Source organism: Saimiri boliviensis, chromosome 7, assembly GCF_048565385.1.
Source record: "Saimiri boliviensis isolate mSaiBol1 chromosome 7, mSaiBol1.pri, whole genome shotgun sequence".
NCBI lineage: Eukaryota > Metazoa > Chordata > Mammalia > Primates > Cebidae > Saimiri > Saimiri boliviensis.
The window spans coordinates 82,621,155-82,648,790 of NC_133455.1; the positions used below are offsets into that span (position 1 = coordinate 82,621,155).

The 27,636-nt window shown below is 42.0% G+C and overlaps 1 long non-coding RNA gene across 1 annotated transcript in view; it reads right to left on the minus strand.

Annotated features, from left to right (window-relative positions):
- Positions 1-296: 296 nt before the first annotated feature.
- Positions 297-27,636, minus strand: part of LOC141585148 (uncharacterized) — a 253,974-nt gene continuing 226,634 nt past the window's right edge. The window contains exons 5-6 of the long non-coding RNA XR_012518488.1: positions 4,217-4,289; positions 297-1,314 (exon numbers count right to left, since the gene is read on the minus strand). This is a non-coding gene — a long non-coding RNA (uncharacterized LOC141585148). The remainder of the gene's footprint in view (positions 1,315-4,216; positions 4,290-27,636) is intronic.

Sequence of the window (27,636 nt, forward strand, 5' to 3'; positions counted from 1 at the left end):
TCTCTCTCCTCTACCTTCAAAATGGCTGCTGCAGCCCCTTCATTGACCAAATCTAACCAAGGCCAAAAAGCAAAGGAACCTGGGCAATAGAGTCTGCAGAGGAGAGTCTCCAGTGGTGCAGGGCAAGGTGGTGAAAGGTTCGGAATGGATTTATAAGAGCAAATGGAGAATGATGAGCACAAAGCTTTGACGTTTTTGGCTAGAATGCTTTATAGGTCATGCTGTGTGAACTTCAAATTGCATCACATCAGGGGAAACGAAATGTTAGGTTGTCTCACCCATTAACTAAGCTTGATTTGACCCCTCCGCTAAAAGCAAAGCTGGCCACATCTCCCCACTGAGATGTAAAGGTGTTTTCACTTTGCAATCAGCAAGCGATCCAGCGGGAGACACTTGGCACTAGGGGCATTCGTGCTTTTGCCCCGATAACTTTTTGCGTCACTGTTTCAGTATCCATGAATGATTCTTGCCTGAATCATTCATTTCGATGGGAGTTGTAAAATGTTGATTTTTCTGATTTCTTTTTCATCCCATTTTTGGATATGGAATGAGAATCGTGAAATTTTATATATTAAAATATAGTTGAATTTAAACCATTTCATAAGAGTCAAATGAAAATATTTGTTACCTAGCACCGTTTGGGGAGGAAATCTTTCCTCAGACAGGGAAAACCTACAGTTCCTCCTAAAAAAGAGGGAGTTAAAGTTTACTTCTTTTCCTTTCTATACCAGTTGTCAAAGTGAGAGTCAAATGAGTGTTAAACTGCTGCTTTTCTTCTCTTCCTCCTCCTTTTTCTCATCTTCTTCCTCCTCCTTTTTCTTCTTTCTCTCTCTCTTCACTTTTTCTTCTTAATGCCCAAATTGTCCCAAATTTAGTCAGTGAGAACTCCTTCAAGCTAACCCCTTGATCAGGCGCTGTTAGTCTTGGAGGAATTTCCTTCTGGAACTATGGTATGTCTAGGCTTACCTGGGTTAAGTTATATTTCCCTGCCCCAGACCTCCAAAGAACCTTGGCTAATTTTAGTAGAAAATGATATTTAGAGGCTGGGCATGGTGGCTCATACTTATTATCCCAGCACTTTCAGGGGCCAAAGTGAGAGGATCTCCTAAGCCTAGGAGTTTGAGACCAGCCTGAATAACATGGTGGAACTCCATCTCTCCAAAAAATACAAAAATATTAGCTAGGGGTGGTGGTGTATACCTGTAGTCCCAGCTACTTTGGAGGCCGAGGTGAGAGGATCATCTGAGCCCAGAAGTCAAGGCTGCAGTGACTAAGCCACTGCACTCCAGCCTGAGCCATGAAGTGAGACCCTGTCTTTAAGAAAAGAGGAAAAGAAAATGCTATTTAGAAACCAATAGGTGTTCTCTTTGCTGCTGAGCCATTATTGCTTCTAGGCTCTTACAGTGAACACAGCCTGTGCACATGCACACGCACACACACGTACCCTTTAAAATCAGGAGTTCACATTAACACTTCCAATTCAAATTTAATGTTATCAGATAGGAATTTATGATGAGGAGCAAGGATTTAAGTTGGCTGTGAGAGGTACATACAATATCTTTTTTTAAAATAATTCTTTTCAGCCAGGCACGGTGGCTCACACCTGTAATCCCAGCACTTTGGGAGGCCGAGGAGGACGGATCATGAGGTCAGGAGACTGAGACCATCCTGGCCATGGTGAAACCCCGTCTCTACTAAAATACAAAAAAGTATCTGGGTGTGGTGGTGCGCGCCTGTAGTCCCAGCTACTCAGGAGGCTGAGGCAGGAGAATCGCTTGAATCCGGGAGAAGGAGGTTGCAGTGAGCCAAGATCGTGCTACTGCACTCCAACCTGGCGAAAAAGCAAGACTCCATCTCAAAAAAAAAAAAAAAATTATTTTCTATACTACAATCCTACTTACAAAGAAAAACAAAACTAAGAAAAGAGAGAATAAATTTATCAACAACCTCACCCTTTTAACACATCCACTCAATCTTTTTATGTAAGTCCTTGGTGGTTAGAGAGCTGAAGAGAGGAGCTTCCAAACAGGAAAGTACCGATCCCAATGTAGAATTTAGGACTTGAAATGAAAAGTTTACATATGAACATTTCACATCTTTAGGTTTCATTTTACCCCATACTTTCTGGGTGCGTAACCTTTTCACTGTCTCCGACTGTCAAAATCATATCCATCCTCAAGAGCTTTCCCCAACTCCCCCAGGGCGGTGTAGCCTTGCCCTACCTGCAGTGCATTTCCAGGGATCTGACACTACTTTTCACTTGTTATCTTTTGGAAGTATGTGGGGACCTGCCATATCTCCCTAACTAGTTCCCAGCTACTTACAGTCAGGAACTGCATCTGGTTGTCTTTGTATTCTAAACGCTCTTAGCTCAGTAACTCATATATAAGAAGCTTTCAATAAACATTTGCTACAAGAAATTCAACTGTGGAGGGTCCCAAAATGAATCTAACAGGTTTGCACTATATTGTGCAGACCCTCACAACTGTTCTCCTAGATTAAAGGAAACTTTCCCCACGCCGCTCCATCTTTCACCCTGAAACCTTGTGCTTATGTTATTATTTCTAATTATTAGAGTTGCCTAGTAATATTTCTACTTTAAGGCCACTTATTTTCAAATAACAATTTTAAACACCTTTAAATGGAATATATTAGTTTTTTTAATGTCATTAGGTTGAGGTGTAAACAACATTCTAATGCTTTACAAGGGAGGTGACTGAATTGCCTCCCTTATAGGCTGTAAAGAAAAAGACAATCTGGTGATATTTTTTAAGCTCACCATGATAGAGGCAGATGGATACATTATTGTAAGAGACCTAGAGGTCTCTTGCAGCTCTCAAATTTTCATTGAGCTATGTAAATTTACACAGTCCCACCTGTCTAATGACTAAATTAAATTGGTTTGGAGCTAAACCTCATTATTGGCAAATGTAACAGTAATTTCAATAATACTTGACAATACAGAAATCAGTTGGCCTCTATTTTCTTATCTACAAGGTGAGAAAGTTGAATTAATTGATCTCTATAGTCATGAAGCACTATAGTTATGAAACACCCGATAAATCTTTTGGGAGTCTATTATTGCTAAGATACATGCTTTCTATGATATTGATTAGAATAATTTTTTGGCTCCTAAATCTTCCTCATAGCTGATAGATTTTCTAAAGAATAAATTTAGCTTTATTGAATACCTTTAGATTCTTAACAGAGGTACTATAGTAGGGGAAAAGGAAAAAGGAAAAACAGACATATTGAAAAAACATTAAACACAGGTTTGAATCCCAACTCTGTTACTTACAAACTATATGACATTTGGCAATTTACTTACCCTTGATGTAACAGGCTGAATGTTTGTGTCCTTAAAAATTCATATGACAAAACCTAATCTCCAGTGTGATAGTATTTGACAATGGGGTCTTTGGGAGGTAATTAGATCATAAGGGTGGAGTCCGTGTGAATGAATCAGTGCCCTTATGAAAACGACTTGAAAGAGTATCCTTTCCCCTTCCACTATGTGAGACCACAGAGAGAAGAGGCCTGTCTATGAACCAAGAAGTAAGCCCTCATCAGATATCAACTCAGCTGGAGCCTTGATTTTGGACTTCTCAGACTCTAAAACTGTGAAAAATAAATTTCTGTTTATTTTAAGCCACCTTGTCTATGGTATTTGGTTATAGCAGCCTAAATGGACCAAGACACTTGGTATTTCCATCTAAAATTAAATAATTCCTATTTTGTGGTATTGTTACAAGGTTAAATTAGATAACCTAAAAGATAGCCCCTGGCATACCACCTGGCAAATAGCAGATAATGAATAAATGTTTATTGAGATGTCCCTTACTATAGATTTGGTGGAAAGTGGCAGTTGGATATCCCAAGTCAGATTGTCCATTGTAATCAAGGGGTTTTTTTGGTTTGTTTGTTTGTTTGTTCGTTCGTTTTTTGTCAGGATCAGAAATTACCACGGCTATCTTAAACAAAAGGAAATTTACTAGGAGGATATGGGAGAGTTCACATGAAAGGGAAGGCTAGAGAACCAGGTCGGCAGATGACAAGAAGTAAAGACATGTCAGGGTTTGTGTGGTGAGAATATTTCAGTAGTCTAGACAGAGTGTTGCTTCGTCTAGTGTTACTAGAATAAGTGAGATTTAACTATTTTCAGTCTCTGTCACACTGATTGAGATTCAGGTCCCTTTTAGATTAGCTTGGGTCTTACCGTTTCCATGTGGCTGGGGGAAGTCAGGGCAAAACAGTCCCACCATTCGCAACCAATGGGAGAGAAGCAATTCCTGAAAAGGAGAATATTAATGTTATTGCCAAAAGATAGTGACTAGATACAGGACTGCCAAAATTACAAAATATAAATTTCCACTAATCCCCAACACTTTTGTATTGTGGGAATCTATGAAGTATTTGGGACTGGAAAGTATTATATAGAAGAGCTTCTAGAACTCCCCAAAACACCCAGTTCCTGCAGGTGCAAAAGTTACCAGCTGTGGATTGAACTACCTTCCCCCCTAATCTGGAAGGTTCTTCTCAAAACGAAGAGTTGTACCCGAGTTGTGTGGCTGTGTTGCCCCTCTCTCTCCTTTATCAAATCCTGTGACATAAGCCTGCATCTTCTCATCACCAAAAACCCTGTGCCTCGCTGGAGGCTTAAACTCAAGTCTTTGCCTTAATGAAATTTCTGGCTACCAATGTAGTTAGTCTTCTGAATCTTTGCACCTAACATTTTCCCTTTAATATTGTAGTTTATTTAGTTGAGGTGGTATCTATGTTACTCACCTCATTATGCTTCAGAGTGTGTGTGTGCGCACATGTGCGTGTGTGTGTTTCAGAGTAAAATGAAACGTGAGCAGAACATTTTTCATACCACCATTTACCACAGTCTGATATCATGCATCCTGGAGATTATTATAAGACAGGGTTACAAAAAAGAAAAACCTCATCAAAAACCAGTGAGAAACTGACAAGTACCCAGGGATCTGGTTTCTAGTTCAGCTTTGCCACAAAAAATCTAGGCTGCCATAGACTCTACTTATCTCTCTGGACTTGCATTTTCTCTCAATAAAATTAGAGGCTTGAACCATATCTGGTCTCTAAATCTCTCCCTGCTTTTACATTCTGTGACTCCAAACAAGGTACAGCCAGAGCCTCCATGAGAGCTAAAAAGAAAAGCTAAAGAAAAGCAAGGGGACAGCTGGGACCAGGGCTCTAGTTGAGATGCCACAGTCAGGAAAGGCCTCTCTGGGGAAGGGACAGTAGAACAGATACTGAAGGAAATGAGGGAGTCGGCATGTGAATATCTGGGATAAGAGCACGCTAGGCACAGCCTTTCTCTGATGGTACGCAATGGTCTACTCAGCATGATAAGAACTTTCATCCTCTAACGGATTTCCCATCCCGGTCAAGTAGGAACAATGCATAGAGAGAGATAATGCCAATCCAAGACAAACCCCACACAAGTGGATGGGGCACAATAGGGACTGATTGGTGCCCATGACTGAGCTGCAGTCTAGAAGTCATGCTGTAGAGGGTAGGGATGGTCAAATTCAGTTAAGCAGATCCAAAACAAGTCATTGGCTTAAAGGGATTGTTGAAGAATGGCACACTGGACTTAAATGGGTGGGGGAAAGAGAAAACCTGAAATCCTAAGAAGTCACGTTGTAAACCAGAAATTGTCGCAGAATGATGCATTTTGAACCAAGAGTAATGACCTGTAGGAGAGTTATTACATCGATTTAATGGGTCATGACCCATGTATTTTTAAATTATATTAGAAAAGAATGAACTAACCAGACTGTATCACATAGAGAAAGGGCAAGTGATTGTTCTGTGAAACATTTTTTTTCTGCTGTAAACATATATATGTTGAGTCAATTTTGTAAAACTTACTTCTCACTGTGAATGATAATTAAAAAAAAAAAAAATTAAAGACAGTGGCTTAGAAAAAATTCCAGGTATGGAACAGAGGCCAGGGGCAGCTTTTCATTTAAAGATTTAGTGGATTTGGGCTGGGTGCAGTGGATCATGCCTTGGAAGGCCAAGGTGGGAGGACTGCTCCAGTCCGGAAGTTTGAGACCAGCATGAGCAACAAGGTGAAACTGCATCTTTACAACAAAATGCAAAAATTTGCCAGGTGTTTGTGATGGCGCATGCCTGTGGTCCCACCCACTCTCGGTCTGAAGTGGGAGGATCTCCTAAGCCTGGGAAGAGGCTGCAGTGAGCCGAGATTCACACCACTGCCTTCCAGCCTGTCTTGAAAAAAAAAAAAGAAAGAAAGAAAGAAAAAAGAAAAGAAATTAATTCTCTAGATATAGAGCTTTTTAAAAAATGTTAGATATGAGCAGCATCCACAAATGAAAGACTTCTGCTCCCCTACCCTCTGCAACAAGGGACCAGGGGACCCCACCTATCCACCACCCTTTGTCACCACTACCACCTCCGCCACCACCCACAAAAAAGAACAGCCTGATCCCTGACAAGTTGGGTAAGGAATTGCCTGTAAACTAAAAGAGGGAAAACTCAAATGCCCACCAGAATATGAGAATATCAAGAAAAAGAAGCCAACCAAGCATAAGAAACATGGGAATGGTGGGGACTGGGGTGGGGGGAACACATATGCCCTTCCCTGCCCAAGAGGGGCAGCGGTGACTCAGCTCTCAGCCGCTGTTGTGGTGCAGAAATGTGGGCCTAGTGTTGTCAGATCTTGGTATGTTTTCAAGAGATACTGGAAATCCAGGTTTTTATAATGAAAAACATTTTAAAACACTGCATAAGCCAAACAAAACATGTCTGAAGGCCTAAACACACTCACACTACACCAAAATGTGAATAGCTGCTGTCTGTGGGTGGCGATACTTGGGGTCACTTAGATTTTCATTTTTCCATTTCACTGCATGTTTCAGAATTTTAACAGTGAACATCATATTACTTTTATAATGAGAGAAGAATGAAGGTTGTCAAATATTTAAAACTGCATTAACTAAACAGGTAGACATTTGAGTTTTCTCTTTTTTTAGTTTACAAGCAATTCTTTACCCATCAGGCTGCTCTTTCTGTGGCCAGTGTGGTGATGGTGGTGACAAACGGTGATGGGTAGGCGGGGTCCCCTGGCCCCTTGTTGTTTTATCCTGCATTGAGATCAGGATAAAACATATCCTGCATTGAGATCAGAATAAAGCAACAAATGTTACAGAAATTTTCTCTGGGTGAATATTTACATGTGACTAAATTTTTATGTTATGTTTTACAACAAAAGTTAGCAGTACATCACAAGTAATTTTAGCCTAGCTGCAGCAATTGGGTTTGAAGAAAAAAAAAAACCTCAGGTTTGCTGATTTGAGGTTTGTGGTCACTCTCTTTAGCTATTGTTTGCCATCAGGATTTATTAAAGCAATTGCTTATTCCATAATATTAGTCTCATTTCTACTTTAAGTATTTAGCCCAGATTCCATAATATGTGGGTCTCCTGGATTCTGGCTAGATGCTGGAAAAAAAGAACAGGCAATTCATCCCCTCTGAGTAATTACAGTATAGTCTACTACAGAGAGCAGTTAGAGTGATTATGGGTACTAAGCGAGTTAAAATTTATAAAGCACTTTGGATAGGTGTTTGGCACAAAGCAGGTGTGAAACGATTGTTAGCTGCCATTGTTATTATGACTGCTGTTAGCATAGTCATTTTGCTATTATTCAGGAAGTGGCATTTAAAATGATCATTTCTTGATAGGGAATGGAGGAACCGTGGGACGGAGAGAAAAAAAGGAGGTTTGGAAAGGGAAGAAAAGAGAGATGAGGCATTTCTAATTTGCCATTTCTTAACTTAGAAGACAAAAAAAAGGAGAAACTGAAAAAATTGTGAATATGACAAATCTGGAGGAGGGTCAAGGTGGAACTGTAGGCCCAGGCTGAGGACATTGTTGGTGGCATCCAGCAAAGCCCTATGGAACTATGAGATCGTGACTTTTCTAACTGCAAATGACAAACCCATTCTGGGTCATGCAATTAATTTAGTATATGACAATCATCTTTTTTTTTTGAGATGGAGTCTCACTCTTGTCGCCCAGACTGGAGTGCAGTGGTGCAACCTTGGCTCACTGCAACCTCTGCATCCCAGGTTCAGGCGATTCTCCTGCCTCAGCCTCCTGAGTAGCTGGGATTACAAGTATGTGCCACCACACTTGGCTAATTTTGTATTTTGGGGAGAGATGGAGTTTCACCGTGTTGGACAGGCTGGTCTCCAGCTCCTGACCTCATGATCCACCTGCATCGGTCTCCCGTGTTGTTTTATATAGAGGTATGTATAGCTGGTAGTTATAGAGGTTAAAATTTTTTGAAAGCTACTTTACTAGACCAAAGTTGAAACCTTGGCTTTATTTTCTGCATTGAGCCTCCTCTGTAAAACAGAGAAAGAAAATGTGTGTGTGTGTGTGTGTGTGTGTGTACATTTGTGTGCATATGACTATGTGCATGTATACATGTAATTATCCTGAAAGAATTTCAGAAAAAGGGGCCAGGTGATGTGGCTTACACCTGTAATCCCAGCACTTTGGGAGGCCGAGGCTGGAGGACTGCTTGAGGTCAGAAATTCAAGACCAGCCTGGCCAGCATAGGAAGAGCCTATTTCTACAAAAAAAAAATTTTTTTTTTTAGATGGAGTCTCACTCCGTCACCCAGGCTGGAATGCAATGGCATGCTCTTGGCTCACCGCAACCTCCACCTGCTGGGTTCAAGCAATTCTCCTGCTTCAGCCTCCCAAGTAGCTGGGATTACAGGTGCACACCATCACGCCTGGCTAACTTTTATATTTTTAAGTAGAGACAGGGTTTCACCATGTTAGTCAGGCTGGTCTCAAACCCCTGACCTCGTGATCTGCCAACCTCAGCCTCCCAAAGTGATGGGATTACAGGTGTGAGCTGCCGCACCCGACTAAAAAAATTTTTTTTATTAGCCAGGCATGGTGGCATGCATCCACAGTCCCAGCTACTAGAGAGGCTGAGACAAGAGGGCTGCTTGAGCCCAGGAGTTTGAGGGTGTGGTGAGGTTTGATCACACCACCACATTCCAGCCTAGGCAACAGAGTTAGACCCCGCTTCTAAAAATAATAATAATAATAGGTAAAAATAAAACAAGAACTTCAGAAAAAGGTACTTTTTAAGAAGAGAGAAGAAATCCCCCACTCCCCAAATAGAATACCCTATGTTTACTCCAAGGGTAAATTTTTCAATCCTAATAACTAGTGTTTATTGAGACCTTACTGCATGCCAGGCACTGAGCTAAACACTCCACATTTAATCCTCCTAACAACCCTATGAGGTGAAAGTAAACACCAACGATACAAAGGAACCCCCAAAAACACTACACATTTAAAATCTGCAGATAGCAGATAACCCCCCTTCCCTGACTCCTCTCTCTGCCTCCCCCAGCCCCACCCTACCCACCCTCTCCCGACCTTTCTCTCTCCCCATTTCATATTTCTAGAAAAGTAATGAAGAATGGTGAAAAAGAAGGAAAAAGGGAAAAGAAACACCACGGAAATAAAACAGATGGGACAAGAGGAGAAAAGGAGGGAGGGAGGGAGGTGATCAAAGGAGAAAGGAGGAGCTCATTGAGCATAGTCAGTGAGGTACCATATGCCTCCAATAAATTCTTATTTTGAATACAAAACCTTGGTGGAACTCTTGAAGAGGGCTGAGTCTTTAGGGTGGATCTGAGAAGGGCGGAGGGGCGTAGTGTGCCAAAACAAAGTCCCGCTTCCTCATTCTGCTCAAAGTCAGCCTTGACACACACTCATCCCGTGTGGCATGAACACCAGCTACATACAGACTGCTCCCATGAAAACCAGTATTTATGATCTGATATTACCATCTGTGCAGGGTAGCCTAGAGTCATGCATTTCCTCCTCTCAGGAGCCCTCTCTAGCCATGGGATTTCTGTGATGTCCGCCAGCAGGCTTTGGCTCAGTGTTAATGACTTTGTTCCCTTTGAATTCCTGTGAGATTTTATTCCTTTTGGTGCCCAGGGGTTGTGTGCCACAGTGATTTCTGCCAGTAACACTTCTGCTGTGATAAAAAGAAACTGCGGGGAAGGCCTGCTGCTTGTCCTCTGCCGGATGCTGCTACCCAACACAATTACTCACACTAGCATTCAGAGAATGCGAGAGAGTGATTCTGTCTCCAGAGCCTCCGTCCTGAGGCTTTAGTGTCTAATAAACCAAGAACACAAAGCCATGCACGAAGCATGCATCATCACTACCTGGAAAATGCACCTTCTGGCTAGAGCCAAATGGACTCACCATGTCTGGATAGACAAAAATGTTATGCTCAGCAACCCAGCTCTCTCTTCTTCCCAATTACGAGACAGACCAACCACGTTACTGCTAGAGACCAGCATTGTTGCTAATGCTATCATTTCAATTCTATTTTGAACTAGGGTTTGTTGGCTTGCTGGCTTCCGCCTCCCCATTTCCCTCTCTCCAATAAAGGCAGAAGCCAAGGTAGGAAAATACCTGCTTGAATTGTTCATGAAATGTTAAAATTTCTACTTTACCATGGAAAGCCAGATTTTAGATGCTATTACTTATGCTAGCTCAGAAACTCAATTTTTAACCTTTCTGACCCCAAAGAAATCACAGAAGTATCCCCCTTGCTTCTGTATCTTCCATCCATGTGTCAATGACACTCTGACTGCAGGACCCTGTAGTGCTTTGGGCCTGAGAAGGCACAGGAAAAAACTTCAGGCTGATCGCTCTCAGCCAACTAACACAGGAACAGAAAACCAAGCACGGCATGTTCTCACTCATAAGTGGGAGCTGAACAATGAGAACGCATGGACACAGGGAAGGGAACAGCACACACTGGGGCCTGTTGACAGGTAGGGGGCAAGGGAAGGGAGAACATTAGGACAAATGCCTAATGCATGAGGGGCTTAAAACCTAGGTGACAGGTTGATAGGTGCAGCAAACCACCATGGCACATGTATACCGATGTAACAAATCTGCACGTTCAGCACATGTATCACAGAACTTAAAAAAAAAAGTTGGAGTGCAGTGGCACAATCTCAGCTCACTGCAACCTCTGCCTCCCAGGTTCAAGCAATTCTCACTCAGCCTCCTGAGTAGATAGCTAGGACTACAGGCACATGCCACCACATCCAGCTAATTATTTTTTTTTTTTTTTTTTTAATTTTTAGGAGAGACAGGATTTCACCATGTTGGCCAGAATGATCTTGATCTCTTGACCTCGTGATCCACCCGCCTCGGCCTCCCAAAGTGCTGGGATTACAGAGGTGAATATTTCTTAAAATAAAAAAAAAAAATTTTTTTCAACTTCAGGCTGGAACACCAAAATCTGATTCCTGATCCAGCCTTTGAAAGCACCCCAGGCCAGGATCAGTGGCTTACACCTCTAATCTAAGCACTTTGGGAGGCCAAGGTGGGTGAATTACTTGAAGCCAGGAGTTCTAGACCAGTGTGGTCGATGTAGCAAAACCCTGTCTCTATCAAAAATACAAAACTTAGCAGGCATGATGGCGCGCAACTGTAGTCCAGCTACCTGGGAGGGTAAGGCAGGAGAATCACTTGAACCCGGAAAGCAGAGGTTGCAGTGAGCCAAGATTGCGCCACTGCACTCCAGCCTAGGTCACAGAGCAATACTCTGTCTTGAAAAGGAAAAGAAAGGAAAAGAAAAGAGAAGAGAAAGAAAAGGAAAAGAAAAAAGAAAAGGAACCACCCGAAAGAGTCTCAGGGTTTATAAGGGAGCAGCAGAAAAAAAGTTATCAATTCAAAATGAATTTGGAGCTGCTTCAATTAAATGCCTTTCAGCATTGTGTTGAAACAGATGAAGATTTTGTTACAAAATCAAAAAACAAGTGATTCTCTAATCTTGTTTTTGTTAACCAGCTTCCCACTGACCTACTTTTAAATTGTGCTAAAAATGCGGCCTCCCCCGCTCGCCTTCCTTCCTGTCCCCTTTCCTCCTGACCTCTGTGCCTCTTCTCCCTTCCGGTTCTGTCTTCCATGGGCTTCTTCTCCTCCTCCCACTTATCTCTGGGAGGGTCTCAAAGCTGGTCTTCATGTTCTCTTCCTCCTTCTCCCTGCTGATGAGAACCCCAACCTTGTGGCTTCCCTGTGTAACTCCAGAAGGGAGATACGCAAATCTCTAGCCATGAATCTCGCGGATGTTCCAATCATCTGAGACCAAAGGGACCACTGGTCCCCCTTTGCTGGGACAACCTCCATGTATGCTTCTTGCTGCAGCTTATTATTAATAGTGCAGTGGACACTGTGGCTCACACCTGTAATCCCAGCACTTTGGGAGGCCGAGGTGGAAGGCTCACATGAGGTCAGGAGTTTGAGACCAGCCTGGCCTCTACTAAAAATACAAAAAGTAGCCAGGAGTAATGGCGCATGCCTGTGATCCCATGTACTCGGGAGGCTGAGGGAAGAGGATTGCTTGAACCCAGGAGGCAGAGGTTGCAGTGAGCCAAGATTGCGCCACTGCACACCAGCATGGGCAACAAAGCAAGACCTTGTCTCAAAAAAAAAATAGTGCCCACTTTCACTCTCACAAGGGACTTGGACAATATATTATTTAGTCATTCGTCTGAAGAGCAGGATTTTTCCCCTGAATATTTATTTGATCCAACATTTCCGCCCTCAGCTACTTCTTTTTCTGAAGCTCTGGCCTTCTTCCCAGCATTTGCATTTCTGTCAGTGCTTCTGACGCTCTTCCATCTTCCAGAGCCTGGAAGCCTGGGCCGGCATCCTGTGGACTCCTCCCTCCCCATCTCGGCCACACAGAATGGCGACACCGGGTCAAAGGAACTGGACACAACTCCTGACTGCATCACTTACCAGCTCTGTGCCCCTGTTCACCTCCGGTCTCCGCCTCAGTGCTGTCATTTGTAAAACAATGAGAACAATACACTCCTTGAACAGCGTCACTGGAAGCACAGATGAGGCAGCTTCTGAAGGGTCACTGGGCACAGTGCCTAACACAACAAATCGGACTGCTTCTTATTCATGCCTTCGTTCAACACATTTATTGAGCATCTACTGTATGCCAGGCACTGTTCTAGGTCCTGGGGATACATCCATAAGCAAGATCAAAAATATCTGTCCTCATAGAGCTCACATCCCACTGCAGAAATCTGGCAATAAACAAATTAAGAGCTCCTATATCAGGTAGTGATAAGGGCCGAGAAGAGAAAGCCAGACTTGTCTGGGAGTGGGGAGGTAGAGAAGGGCTGCTATTTTAAAAGGGTGGCTGAGGAAGTTGTCACTAATAAGATGACATTGAAGCAGACATTTAAACGAGAAAAAAGGTAAAGGGAATATCTTGGCAGATATTTATTTGTTTATTTTGAGACAGAGTCTTACTCCATTCACCCAGGCTGGAGTGCTGTAGCACAAACTCAGCTCATTGTAACCTCTGCCTCCCGGGTTCAAACAATTCTCGTGCCTCAGCCTCTTGAGTAACGGACATAGGCACGCACCACCATACCTGTTTAATTTTTGTATTCCTTTTTTGAGACGGAGTCTTGCTCTGTAGCTGGGCTAGAGTGCAGTGGCACATGATCTCGGCTCACTGCAACCTCCACCTCCCAAGTTCAAGCAATTCCCCTGCTTCAGCCTCCAGAGTAGCTGTGATTACAGGTGTGTGCCACCACACCTGGATATATATATATATATATATATATATATATATATATATATATATATTTGTATTTTAATAGAGATGGGGTTTCACCATGTTGGCCAGGATAGTCTCAATCTCCTGACCTCATGATCCACCCACCTCAGCCTCCCAAAGTGCTGGGATTACAGGCATGAGCCACCGCACTCAGCCTAGGCAGATATTTAGGAAGAACAGGCATAGGCGGGTTTCCTGAGGAAGTCCTGATGTGTTGGAGGAAGTCAAGGTTAGCAGCTTCATGGAGTGGGGCAGATAATTAGTAGGAGATGAAGCCAGATGAAGCAGGATTCACACGCAGGCCTCGCAGATCCCAGCAAGGCATGAACGTTCAGGGAGTGCAGGAGGAGAGCTGCCAGACTACAAAGGAATACCTGTGAAGAGATTAAACCCTGGGGCAAGGTCAGAGGCAGAGAGGTTAGGGGAATGTTGCAGTAATCCACATAAGAAGTGACAGTCACCTGGACCAGGGTGGCAGCAGTAGAGGAGGTAAGAAGTAGACACCTTCCCTTTGAAGTCTCTCCAATTTCCTACCGCATTTCCCTCTCACAGCCGGGGTCCTGTCCTAGGCCTTCATCACCTCACCCCTGAATTGTTACGCTAGTCCACTCACTCCCTCACTGGTGCTCACTGGACTGCCTGCTGCCCCAGCTCTTCTCCTCTCACCTTCATCACATTACTCCCCTGCTCAGAAAATATGACTGTGCCCTGCCTGCCATCCAAGTCCAAATTCCTCTCCCTGGCTCTCAAAGCCTTCCACTGAGTTCTACACACTTCATGTTCTTCTGACCATAAACCAGTTCCTACCAGCACTCTGGCAGCAATTCAGACAGTAACCAGCTTACTTAATGACCAAGAGATCTGCTATTCTATACCCAATTCAAAATTAACCAGATAGTTCTTTTGATTGGGTCATAGCATCAGAGTTCCATTACAAAAATAAATAATAACAATTAACATTGATTAAATGCTTACTAAGGGCCAGACTCTAATCTAAGATCTTTACAAACAGCATCCACTCCAATTGTACATTCCTATGAAGTGGGTACTAGTATCATCCCAAACTTTACAGATGAGGAAACTGAGGCACAGAAAGGTTAAGTAAATTGCCCAACATCACAAAGCCAGTGGGGAGGGGGGAGGAGCTGGGATTTGAATCTAGAAAGTCTCTACCTCCACAGTCAGCACTCTTTCTTAGCCGTGACACTCCACTGCCTCCCGTACTTGGACCCCATTTCTCAGGTTTCTCCATGTGAATCATTAACTTGTGAGTTGTGTTTAGAACAAAACACTCATTACTGTCCCACAAGCTTTTTTTTTTTTTTTCAGATGGAGTTTTGCTCTTGTTGCCCAGGCTGGAGTGCAATGGCACGATCTTGGCTCACTGCAACCTCCACCTCCCCAATTCAAGCGATTCTCCTGCCTCAGCCTCCCTAGTAGCTAGGAACACAGGCATGGGCCACTGTGCCCAGCTAGTTAGTGTTTTGTATTTTTTAGCAGAGATGGAGTTTTTCCATGTTTGTCGGGCTGGTCTCAAACTCCCAACCTCAGGTGATCCACCCATCTCGGCCTCCCAAAGTGCTGGGATGATAGGTGTGAGCCACTGTGCCCAGCCTCCCCCAAGCTTTTGCTAAGCATTTTGTCTTCTTCCTATCTCTACCATGCCAAATCCCATCCAGCATTCAAGGTGTAACTCAACTTCCTCATTTTCCACAAAACTTCTCTAAATACACGAGACTTCACTGAATCTCCGTTCTTCCAGCTTGAAATCCACTGCAAATCACTATGTTTGATTTTTTTTTTCCATGTATCTTCCCAACTATACTGGATGCTGCTTATGTGGAGCAACCATAAATTATGTTTCTTTTTATATCTCTACAATATGTAAAGCAATCCTGGGCCATTGCGTTCAACAGACATTTTAAAATAAAGACTACAGTGAGCTAGCTCCTGTGTGGGTTCCAAAACACAGTGAAGACAGTACTCAAAAATACCTATGGGCTGGATGTGGTGGCTCACACCCATAAACCCAGCACTTTGGGAGGCTGAGGTGGGAGAATCCTTTGAGGCCAGGAGTTCAAGACCAGCCTGGGCAACATAGAGAGACCCCTATCTCTAAAAAAAAAAAAAATTTTTGAAAAATTAGCTGGGCATAGTGGCACATGCCTGTAGTTCCAGCTACTAGAGGGCTGAAGTGGGAAGATCACTTGAGCCCAGAAGGTTGAAGCAGCAGAGAGCTATGATCACGCCACTGCATTCCAGTCCATATGACAGAGCAAGATCCTGTCTCTAAAAAAAAAAAGAAGAAAAGAAAATATACTTGTAGACCAAATGAGAAGATCCAGGGAAATGCCTGTTGAAACATCATAATTAACTATTTCAATTAACCTTTTTCATATAAATGCTGTCAGTGACACTGCATACGCAAACATAAGATTTTCATGTCATTTCAGTATAAATTCATTGAGCATCTACTTTGTGCTTGTTGCAAAAAGGAATGAGACAAAAGCCCTGCCATCAGAGAATCCTCAGTTTGTTACTAGATGTCTTAGGGCATGGTTGGAGATAGAAAAGCCACTAAAATCTACTTAGGTGAAAGAGAACAGAAGGAAATGTCACAGAACTCAACTGTACAAAGAACAGTAGACCTGTGGGTGATTGAAACAGAAAAGGACCAAAGATGTTACCTTCTTCATTGCCACTTTATCTCTTCCTCTGCTTCCCTCATTTTACATTTCTCTCTTTCCCCCACCTTTTCTCCCTCCCCAACCAACCCATTCCCAGATTACTTTCCTTTGCTCTCCTACTACACCATCCACCATGGCTTACATTGGATGGTACTCTCAGCTTCCAACAAGTGGTGGCGACCGTTCAGGTTCAGCATTACTGTCTGTTAACTTGACTCTCTCCATTCTAATCCTGAGTGTTCAGCAGGAGACTCCAAGGGGACTACCATGGACAGGTTTCCAACCCTAGCCCAAACAGCTATGTTGGGGAGTGGCGAAAGGATGGCCAAGGTCATGTTGAATGGTATGCAAGGGACCGTTCTTTCTGGGGCTAGACTCAAAGGTGTGGGATGATGGCTTTTGTAAAACATAATGTGATAGGGCTGGTCACAGTGACTGATGCCTGTAATCCTAACACTTTGGGAGGCCGAGGTGGGTGGATTGCTTGAGGTCAGGAGTTCAAGACCAGCCTGACCAACATGGTGAAACCCCATCTCTACTAAAAATACAAAAATTAGCCAGGCATGGAGGCATGTGCCTGTAATCCCAGCTACTTGGGAAGCTGAGGCAGGAGAATGGCTTGAAGCCAGAAGGCAGAGGTTGCAGTGAGCTGAGATCGCACCACTGGACTCCAGCCTAAGCAACAGAGCAAGACTCTATCTCAAAAAAAAAAAAAAAAAAAAAAAATATATATATATATATATATATATATATATACATATATATATATATAATGTAGTAAATGGTCCAATAGTTGCTCTACAGTACATACACCTCAGATTCACATTTTTTAGACTTCACAAAGTCATAGAATTTTAGAAATGTAAGGAATTCCAGGAATCATTTGACACAATCCCCACACTTCAGCTCATTGTAAACCAAAGCCTGAGAGCAGATAAGGATGAATCCTATACTCTCTGACTCCTAGTTTACTCCAACATTTACCAAACCAGCAGCATTTTAAGACCACCTTTGATGTGTAGGTGACTGAAGATAGTCTACACTGCATCGTAGCATGTGGCTTTGTTTGTCTTTTTCAGTATGATTTCTGTACCTACTAAGAACTTTCACATATATCATCCTATCTAGTCCTCACAGCAATCATGAAAAGAACTAAGCCTATTTTGTAGATGATAAACTGGGACACAAAGAAGTCAACAGACTTGCCTACAGTTTGCAGTTCATACTGGGCAAAGCCACAAATTAAGCCCATACTATTTTACTTCAGACCTCGCTCTTTCTGCTTTGCCACACCGCCTTCACTCTCTGGGAATCAATGAAGTGTCAAACTGTATTTTTGTAGTTTTCTTCTATTGGTTATGATGATTATTTATTGAGTTATAGATTTATTTGAGACAGAGTCTTGCTGTACCATCCAGGCTAGGGTACAGTGGCATAATCTCGACTCACTCCAACCTCTGCCTCCTGGGTTCAAGCGATTTTCCTGCCTCAGCCTCCCAGGTAGCTGGGATTACAGGCACTTGCCACCATGCCCAGCTAATTTTTGTATTTTTAGTAGAGATGGCATTTCACAGTGCTGGCCAGTCTGGTCTGGAACTCCTGACTTCATGGGATCCACCCACCTTGGCCTCCCAAAGTGCTGGGATTACAGGCACGAGCCACTGGGTCCAACCTGTTACATTTTAACATCTTAAACATCTAGCTGAGGAGAGACTGCCCATTTCGGGTTAGCCAGTTCTTAGAAATAGAAGAGGCTCATGGAGAATGCCTTTGATATGCAAACTAACCAGTCCAGAGCCATAGGTCCTCTACCAGGAGGAAATATTCCTCTGTCTTAATCATCCCAGAGCCACATACCAGGCAACCAAAGACCACTCCTATAGCCCAAAGCTTACAGGAATTATTCAAACTAGCCAATTCTAACCAGTTTACTCTGCCCTGCCTTTCCCATGGAAACCCCCGTAAAGATGCCTCCTTTTCCAGACCCTCTGGGGATAATGAACTTTTTTTTCCTGAGCCTCTGCTTTGTGGCCACACCCCATTGACCATCACATAAAAGTACATCGAACACAATAACCAAAAAAAGGATTGGAAAAGCAGACTGACAAGTTCAGAGGGTCCTTTAGTAATGTTCAAGGAATTAGCATGTGCAATAGAGGAGTGGTCACACCATCAGGCGTTCAAATCATAAATGCGATATTCTCAATCCCAGCAAGCATGGCTTCTGGCACTTCGTGTCAGTGCTCTTGTCAGTAACACAGCAAAAGGGACAGGAACATTTTTCAATGCACAGATCAATCCAATTGGTTTGGAGAGAAAAGCTGGTTCTTATTTAAGATGGTTTAGTAGCAGTGATTCATTCTATCAAAGGCATCACTGCTATCTTTGATGCAGATACTATCATCTTAAGCCCTTTGCAATCAATCCTGAGAATGTATGATTTGGTCAGCCTAGTGAAATTCTTCACAATTCTCTAAACAACTTCAAATGCCTCTGATAACTTGACCTTGCATTCCTTGGACCAAAAAGCATCAGGGCACAAATGTCTGAATCCCAGAATGGTTCCAAAGAGTAGTACTTCAAAGAACTCTGCACACGGCAATTCCTTAATATACTTTTACTACTTATTGACTTTAGTTTCTTTGCCATGGTGGAGATTTATTATCCTTTAACTTGTAAAGCTGGACTCAGATCAATTGTATGCTCTGGTTTCAAGAAATCCTGATAAGGTCTCTCAACAACATAAGTAGGGATAGGGTGACTAACCTCATTTATCCAGGCCTGGAAAAGTACAAGGAATGTGGGACTTTCAGCTTTAAAACCAGGAAAGTACCTGCCAAACCAGGACAAGTTGGTCACCCTAATCTAGAGATTCAAGAAAAAGTAAATCTTTTGTCTTATTAAACTTTAAGAGGTGTCTTAGAACTAAATGCCTTCACGATGCAGGTTGCTAATAGCCCTTTAATATCTTTAAGCAGCATATTTTCTACAGGTTTGCAGGAAAACCAAAGTATCAATGTGTGACAATAAATAAAGTAGATCAAACAGTGATTCTTAATACCTCCAAACATAGATGAAATACATCAAGCAAATGAAGAGCAAAACTGACACAGGCGACTTTACATATTCATTTCAGTATTTAAAGGCCCGGCAGGGACTTCTGTATAAAAGTGAGTCTTTAGCAGTCAGCACAGGAGTCTTTGATTCACTGCTGCTTAACAATGGGAAGTGCCAGTTTTAACTCTCCCAAAGGTGGGGAGCAGGGCCTTCAGTCCTACTCTCCTGGTTCTAACTCTTACCTCTACCTATGTCCAGCAGTGTCGGAATGGGCAGCCCAAAATAATGTGCACATTAATTAAATCTTCAATAGGGATGGGAGGGAGGGAGGCTGAGAGCTGGGATTGCTTTAATTCTTTCTGGGGAATATGAAGAGTTAAGAGATTTACCAATCCAGCCGCTAAAAACATAAAAATCCCTCAAGACTCAGCCTTACAGTGCTAATTGATTGATGTCATTTATAAGTAATCTAATAATATTGAATAATTTATTTGAAAATGACAGATGTTGAAAATATAGAGTCATACTAATCTGGGTCTAGCAGAGAATACATTCATGATAATCATATATAATTTCATGTCAGGATTGAGTTTTTATATTTTAAACAATCTTCAGATATCTCATTTTAGTGCTTATATTGAAGTAAATTTAGGAAAAAGGTAATTTTGAGCCAGTGGATAAAACTGGATCACAAATTTGTCATTCCTCAAATGTATGCCAGCTGCTGTGCTAGGTGATTGGTGGGAGACATGGTGGAGACAAAGAAATGGTCCTTGCCCTCACTGAGTTTCCATTCTATCGGGGAAAACTGACAATAAATAAGTACACAAATAGGAAAAATAATTACAGATGGTGATTAACAAAAATTATGAGTAAATCTACTTTCAGCTTTCCCATCACTTTATGCATAGCTCTGTTTTGTTTTGTTCTGTCTTGTTTTGTTTTGTTTTGTTTTGTTTTGTTTTGTTTTGTTTTGTTTTGTTTGAGATGCAGCCTGACTCTGTGGCACAGGCTGGCATGCACTGGGATGATCTCGGCTCACTGCAACCTCGCCCACCCTGGTTCAAGCGATTCTCCTGCCTCAGCTTCCTGAGTAGCTGGGATTAGAGATGTGCATCACTATGCCAAGGTAATTTTTGTATTTTTAGTAGAGACAGAGTTTTGCCACGTTGGTCAGGCTAGTCACAAACTCCTGACCTCAGGTGATCCACCTGCCTTGGCCTCCAAAAGTGCCGGGATTACAGGTGTGAGCCACTGCACCTGACCTATCCATAGCTCTTTGAACCATTCACAACAACCTATGAAACTTCAGTTTTGTATATAAATACATATATCTTCATGAAGAAGAACGATTTAACATTACATAAGTTTCCCACCAGAAGAACTATACTATTCACCTCAGCCTATTAAAACAATTTTATTACTCTTTTGTGTGTTTTATTGAATATTTTTAAAGCCCTGAAAACAATTCACATCAAAAGCAAGGCCTTACAAGTAAGTTCAGTTTCTCACTATTGCTGAGCTCCCCCTTTCCTTCCTAACAAGATCAACACATGTTCTTTCTGGTTACTAGAACAAACAGAAGACTGAGGAAGAAAATCATTCTCCATTTCTGTAAGTATAACCAGTGCTAGCATACAGGAGAAGAGACATGGACGATAAAGCTACTTTAAGAATGCAAAATAGCCAGGCTCAGTGCCTCACACCTGTAATCCCAGCACTTTAGGAGGCTGAAGTGGGTGGATCACTTAACCAGGAGTTCAAGACCAGCCTGGGCAACATGGTGAGACCTCGTCTCTACTAAAAATATAAAAATTAGCCAGGCGTGTTGGCAGGCACCTGTAAACCCATCTACTTGGGAGGCTGAAGCAGGAGAATCGCTTGAACCTGGGAGGTGGAGGTTGCAATGAATTGAGCTACTCAGGAGGTTGAGGCACAAGAATCGCTTAACACCTGGGAGATGGAGGTTTCAGTGAGCCAAGATTGTCCACTGCACTTCAGCCTGGTCGACAGAGTGAAACTCTGTCTCAGTAAATAAATAAATAAATAAAGAATGCAAAATGGCTCAATCTTTTTCTCCAGCTAGGAGAGTCTTAGTTTGGCCACCCTCCCCTCCTCTTGCCTCGACACCTCCCTCTCTCCTTCTCTGCAGACTAGCTGTGGGTTCCCTCGCAATTTCCCTGTGTCTTCAAACCAGACTCAAAAACTCACTCAAACCAATGTGTCAGTGATTGATGACAGCAAGGATATTACTATTTAATAAGGATGAAGGTCTTTAAGAAGTGAAACTCTTGGCCGGGTGTGGTGGCTCAAGCCTGTAATCCCAGCACTTTGGGAGGCCGAGGAGGGTGGATCACGAGATCAAGAGATCGAGACCATCCTGGTCAACATGGTGAAACCCCGTCTCTACCAAAAATACAAAAAATTAGCTGGGCATGGTAGCACGTGCCTGTAATCCCAGCTACTCAGGAGGCTGAGGCAGGAGAATTGCCTGAACCCAGGAGGCGGAGGTTGCGGTGAGCCGAGATCACGCCATTGCACTCCAGCCTGGGTAACAAGAGCGAAACTCCGTCTCAAAAAAAAAAAAAAAAAAAAAAAAAGTGAAACTCTTAAGACTAGGTCCTGCATCTCCAGTGAGTGATAGTGGGTAGTCTATATTAGCCAGCCCTAAAGAGATCCTGACTATAGATTTGCAGTCTCCTCGTCCAAAGCCAGCTAGCACATAGGGTGCTGGATGCTTCAGATGCAACTTCATTGCCATGGTCATGATTTACTATAAAGTAATGCTGTTTCCGATACATGATGGAGTGGCACCCAGAACATCTGCTCAACTAAAAAACAAATAATAACAAAATCACTGTAGGTGCACTCAATCCATCTTGGCTTATCTTCTTTTTCTTCTTTTTCTTTTTCTTATTTTTCTTTGTTACTTGTTTTTTGAGACAAAGTCCCACTCTGTTGCCTAGGTTGGGGTGTAATGGTGCGATCTCGGCTCACTGCAACCTCTGCCCCCTGGGTTCAAGCAGTTCTCCTGACTCAGCCTTCTGAGTAGCTGGGAAGGAAAGGTGTGCGCCACCACGCCAGGAAAATTTTTGTGTTTTTAGTAGAGATGGGTTTTCACCATGTTGGCCGGGCTGGTCTTGAACTACTGACCTTGTGATCTGCCCACCTCGGCCTCCCAAAGTGCTGGGATTACAGGCATGAGCCACCGCGCCTGGCCAAGGGTTATCTTCTTTAATAGTTTTTCCATATACTGAAATATGCTCCATCTATTGCATTATTTAAATTTCTGTGTGTGACATTTGTCTCTTCAGCTAGGGCAGGGACTTTCTTTTAAATCAGCACATAGAAAATATTGAGAGATAGTCTCTTGACTATTAAGTATAAATTAATCTTTCCAGAACTCATTTCAAATGTTTTGTCCTGAATGTTTTTCACGTTATTATTAATAACAACAGCAATTATGTTTATGGGACATTTGCCATGTACCAGGTGCTCTTCCTTAAATTATTCCTCATGCTCACAACAGCCTCCACATTAGTTATTATTACCTCTCTTTCTGTAGTTGAAGAAACCACCCGAGGTCACACAATTGCAGAGAAACTCTCCGGCATCTGTCTATCTCTTTTGCAAAAGATGTGAAGGGAATTTGTCAAGGTTTTTGCTCCTAACTAGGTATTAGAAAGGCAGGAAAAATACCGTATGTCCTGGAAATTCTATAGAATACATTAGGGCACAAGGTTAAAAGATAGGCAACTTTTAAAGCCTCTGTGTTTTCTGTGGGATATTTATGAGTCTGGAGGTGAGTCACAAATGAAACAGCCAGTTACAGAGTTTAAGAACTATAATCAACACTATGGGACTCAGCAGAAACAGCCTGAACTGAGGAAAGAGCATTCCAATTTAGACTCGCCCTCTCCAGAGCAGGTAATAATAGAGCAACCAACCGGCTGCCAACCACAGGTTTAAAGCATATGATGTCAGGACCAACCCTCCTTGGCAAATTCAACCTTGTTCCAGACTAATTTCTAAGTACTCCTGCTTTATTGGGTAGTATTATTAACCTTGCTTTCATGGGATAAACCAGGGTTTCAGTCAGAGGAGGCCTGGGGGCGGCTTAAGTATGGTTCTTCCCTCCATTCCTCCCTCCCACTCTCCAACACCCTGCCTGAGCATCAGCCTGAGAATAGTCCTAACTACCATTCGTAGACTTCACCCCAATCTGCAAAGCCTTTTCACACACCTTATTCAGATAACCTTGTGAAATTGGTACTATTAGTAGCCCCTTCCTAAACAGGAAGATGGCACAGAGAAAAGTTATGGCTTACTCCAAATCATGCTGCCAGGAAGGATCAGAGCCAGAAGTGGATCCAAGTTTTCTGGGTCTTCTGATTCAAAAAGAGACCAAATGAAAGCCTGCCAGGAAAAGGTAGCACATGGTTATCCGATGCTCCACCCCACCTCTCTGACATTAGGATTAAAATTGACAATAGTTTGTTGGATTTAATGTTGTCCTACCATTCATTCTACCCATCTCCAGCAAAAACACACCTCAGTCCCATGGAGGTTTCCCTTTAACATCTTTCAGTTTAATTTCACTCATGGGCATTTGCAGAGAGCATTGCTATCCAGCAGTTTCCATTTTCCCCATGACGTTTATAGACAATGCACATGAGTATTACTAAGTATTAGATGCATACATGAGAGAATAAATCTTCCTATGTGTTCTGTGGACGGCTGAGATGAATTTTCACTGCGTAGTTATGAACTTCCAAGGGGATAGCTTTTATAAAACACATACATACACTGAGAATTTAGTCTCTACACTATGGGTGATAGTAGTCATTCTTACTTTGGGATAGAAACTCATTCTTGGTTAAAACAAGTTCCATTCACCTGAAGTGAAAAGGAAAAGAAGAATTTGAAATTACTGTAACCACAATTTAAACTGATGACCAGTTACTCAAGAACCAATTATCCAGTTTGTGGATTTTCTCTGTTCCTCCCTCTTATTGTCTGCTGGGCATTTTTCACTATTCACTATCATCTCCTTCAGAGGATGTTAGAGAAAAAGAGGGGAGGTGAGATTCAAAATAAAATTCCAATAAATTATCATCAAGCACCTACTTTATGCCAGATGCTGAGATAGGTACTGAGAGTCCTAAATGAGTAATCACTGGCCCCTGTGCTTGAGTTGCTATCAGAAACGCAACATTAAAGATATGCATAAAATACTACAAATTCCTGGCAAAAGAGTAATTCACCTGAAAAGGAGGGGAGGAAGTAAAGACAACAGGAAAAAAAGTGGTATTTCCACTGGAACTTGAAGAAGTTGAAGTCCAGGAAGAAACAGATGAATGGGGAAGAGAAGATAGGATGAGAGGAAACAGCAGGATTTGGGCAGTGGGGTTCAGAAATGGGAAGGTTTCACAAAGGGCGGTATGGGTGGTGACCATACATCCTGGTTTGTCTGAGTCAGTCCTAATTTATGGTCACTATGTCAGCATAATTAATATAGCACCTCCTTTTACTCTCAAAAGTATCCTACTTTGGGTAATAAATTATATAGCCATCTGTGTCAATCTGAGTCACATATGTCATCACTCTCCCTCCCTTTATCCATGGAAGACATTATTAAATTGCCATAGTACATTCCTGGCTTGGCCTGGACTTGTCTTCAAAATCCTACTGAAAATATCACTTCAGACAGTATCACAGATTGGAATTGGACCCACATATGTTTTCCAAGCTATGGGCCAGAAAGGTTGCAAAATGGCAACACACAGGCTATATCTGAACTGCATTTGTATTTTATTTGACCTGCACAGGATTTTTTGCAATTCTGAGCCAATGTTTACTATCATGAGGTTTAACTCAAAAATTGTATTTCTGATTTTATTTGAGAAATGGGAAAATCCAGTAACACAATACCTGTATTTTACCATAGTAGAACAATTAGCTGCAGCTAAATAGCAAATATTACCCTTTTGTCCAATATCTACCTGTTGTTATCAGCCTCCAAGATGGTCTCCACTGATGCTCACTTCCTCTCATGCTGTATCAGGTTTAGTATGTTTGGCTAATGGACTGCAACAGGAGTGATGTTATTCCACTTCCCAGGCTAGCTGTCATTCTGCCTTCCTTAGTTTACTTGCTCTGGAGTAAAACAGCTGACATGTTGTGAAGAGAGGCCCACATAGTGAGAAACTGAAGCTTCCAGCAATAGCCATGGGAGTGAGTCTTTTTGAAGCAGAACTTCCAGCTCCATTCTAGTATTCAGATGATTGAAGCCCCCATCAACATCTTGACTGCAAACTCATGGAAGACCTGAGTCAGAACCACTCAGCTAAGCTGCTCCCAGGTTCCTGACCCTCAGAAACCATATAAGAAATGAGCATTTGTTGTTTTTAACTGCTGTTTTGGAACAATTTGTTACACAGCAGTAGATAACTAAAACACCAACAAAATTGATTTTCTTATGATCTACTTTCCTCTATCAATTATTTTACCTACCTGGCTCTCAAGACAGTTGAAGCTACATCCTGGCTTTACAGAAAGAAATATTGTTGATGGTTATAAGCAAGAAAGTGAGAAGGTCAGATCTGGCTTTAGATGTATCAACTGGCATCTGTGAGAAGAAGTAAGAGGGAGGCTGAAGATCAAGTTTATTTCCTGAAAAATTCATATATAGACCTTGCAGTGTAGTGCAAGGGGGATGGGATATAGAACCATGTCTAAAAGAGTAAGCTTAGACTCTAGTTCACACTATGTAAGTTCAAATCTCCATATCACCACTGAAGGATCATATAAATTTAGTAAGTTACTTAGTCATTTATTTTCTTATCTGAAACATGGGATTAGGAATGCTTACAGCTGCAAGTAACTAAATGCCCATCTAATCATAGCTTAAATAAATAGTTTATTTTTCCCTTAGAACTGAAAGTACAGAGATACTTTCTTCTCTTCCTTTTCACTTCAGGTGAATGGAACCTGTTTTCACTGAGAATGAGCTTCTGTCTTGATAGTAAGAATGACTACTGTCGCCCATGGTGTAGAGACTAAATTCTCAGTGTAGGTATGCTGGGAATGATTCAACTGTTCAACGATGCCACCAGGATTCCAGGTTCTCTCTACCTTTCAACTCTGCCTTTCTTAGCAGGTTGGCTCATTGCCTTGTGTTTCTAAGGTGGCTGCTGTAGCTCCAGCCATCACATTTCTGTCTTAGGTCAGAGACTTAATACAGAAAGAAGCAGGGGCAGGTCAAAAACTTTAATCTACCCATGTGTGTCTGATTTTATCAGGAAAGAAAAAAGCTTCCCAGAAGCCCCCAGCAGACTTCTGCTTACATCTCATTGGCTGGAATTAGATCACAGAGCCTCATTAGCAGTAATGGAGACTGGGATCATGAGTATTTAGTTGAATATATTAATACCCCAAGCAAAATTGGGTTTTGTCGGTAAGCAAGAAAAGAAGAGAATAAATATTAGGTATTCAATTGCCCTGAGTGATACAATCAACTTCCGCATATTGATATAGGGGTTAAAGTAAGCTGATACATGCTTTAGGCTAATAGTGTTTGGCATGGAATTAAGTGTTCAATAGATGTTAGCTATTAAAATTGCAATAATTTAGGCACAAAATATCCATCCTGGACTAGGACATGGAAGAGGGAATAATTTTGAGACTAAAGGGCTTGAAAAGAAAGACATAAAATTATTGGTGAGAAAATAATTTTGGTTTTAAATGTTTTTTATTACCTTTCTTTCTCCTTTGTCTTATAGCCACAGAAGTGCTCTATCACATTATCATCTTTTTTCTAATTATTTTATAATTGTGTATCTTTTGTTAGAATTTAAGTACTTTATTATTTTAAAAATCTAACTAAAGGAAATAGAAACTTTGAATTCCTTAATCTACTCAGTTAAAACACCTCCTACAGTAACTTTAACTCTACATTCCGGTTAGCAGCCTGCACAATTATATAATTACATAATGGAGAGCACTGTGTCCTACTCTTCAAAAGATACTTGTTTTAGACATAGCTCACCTATGTGAAGAAGTAGCAATATTGCCTATGGTCATACTAAAATTAATTGCAATATTGAAGTCATGTGACATTCAATGTTTCTAGAACTTGCAGGCAGCACAGCTCCCAGAAACCCAATTGCACATTGCTGAATGTGTCTCAAGGCACTTTCA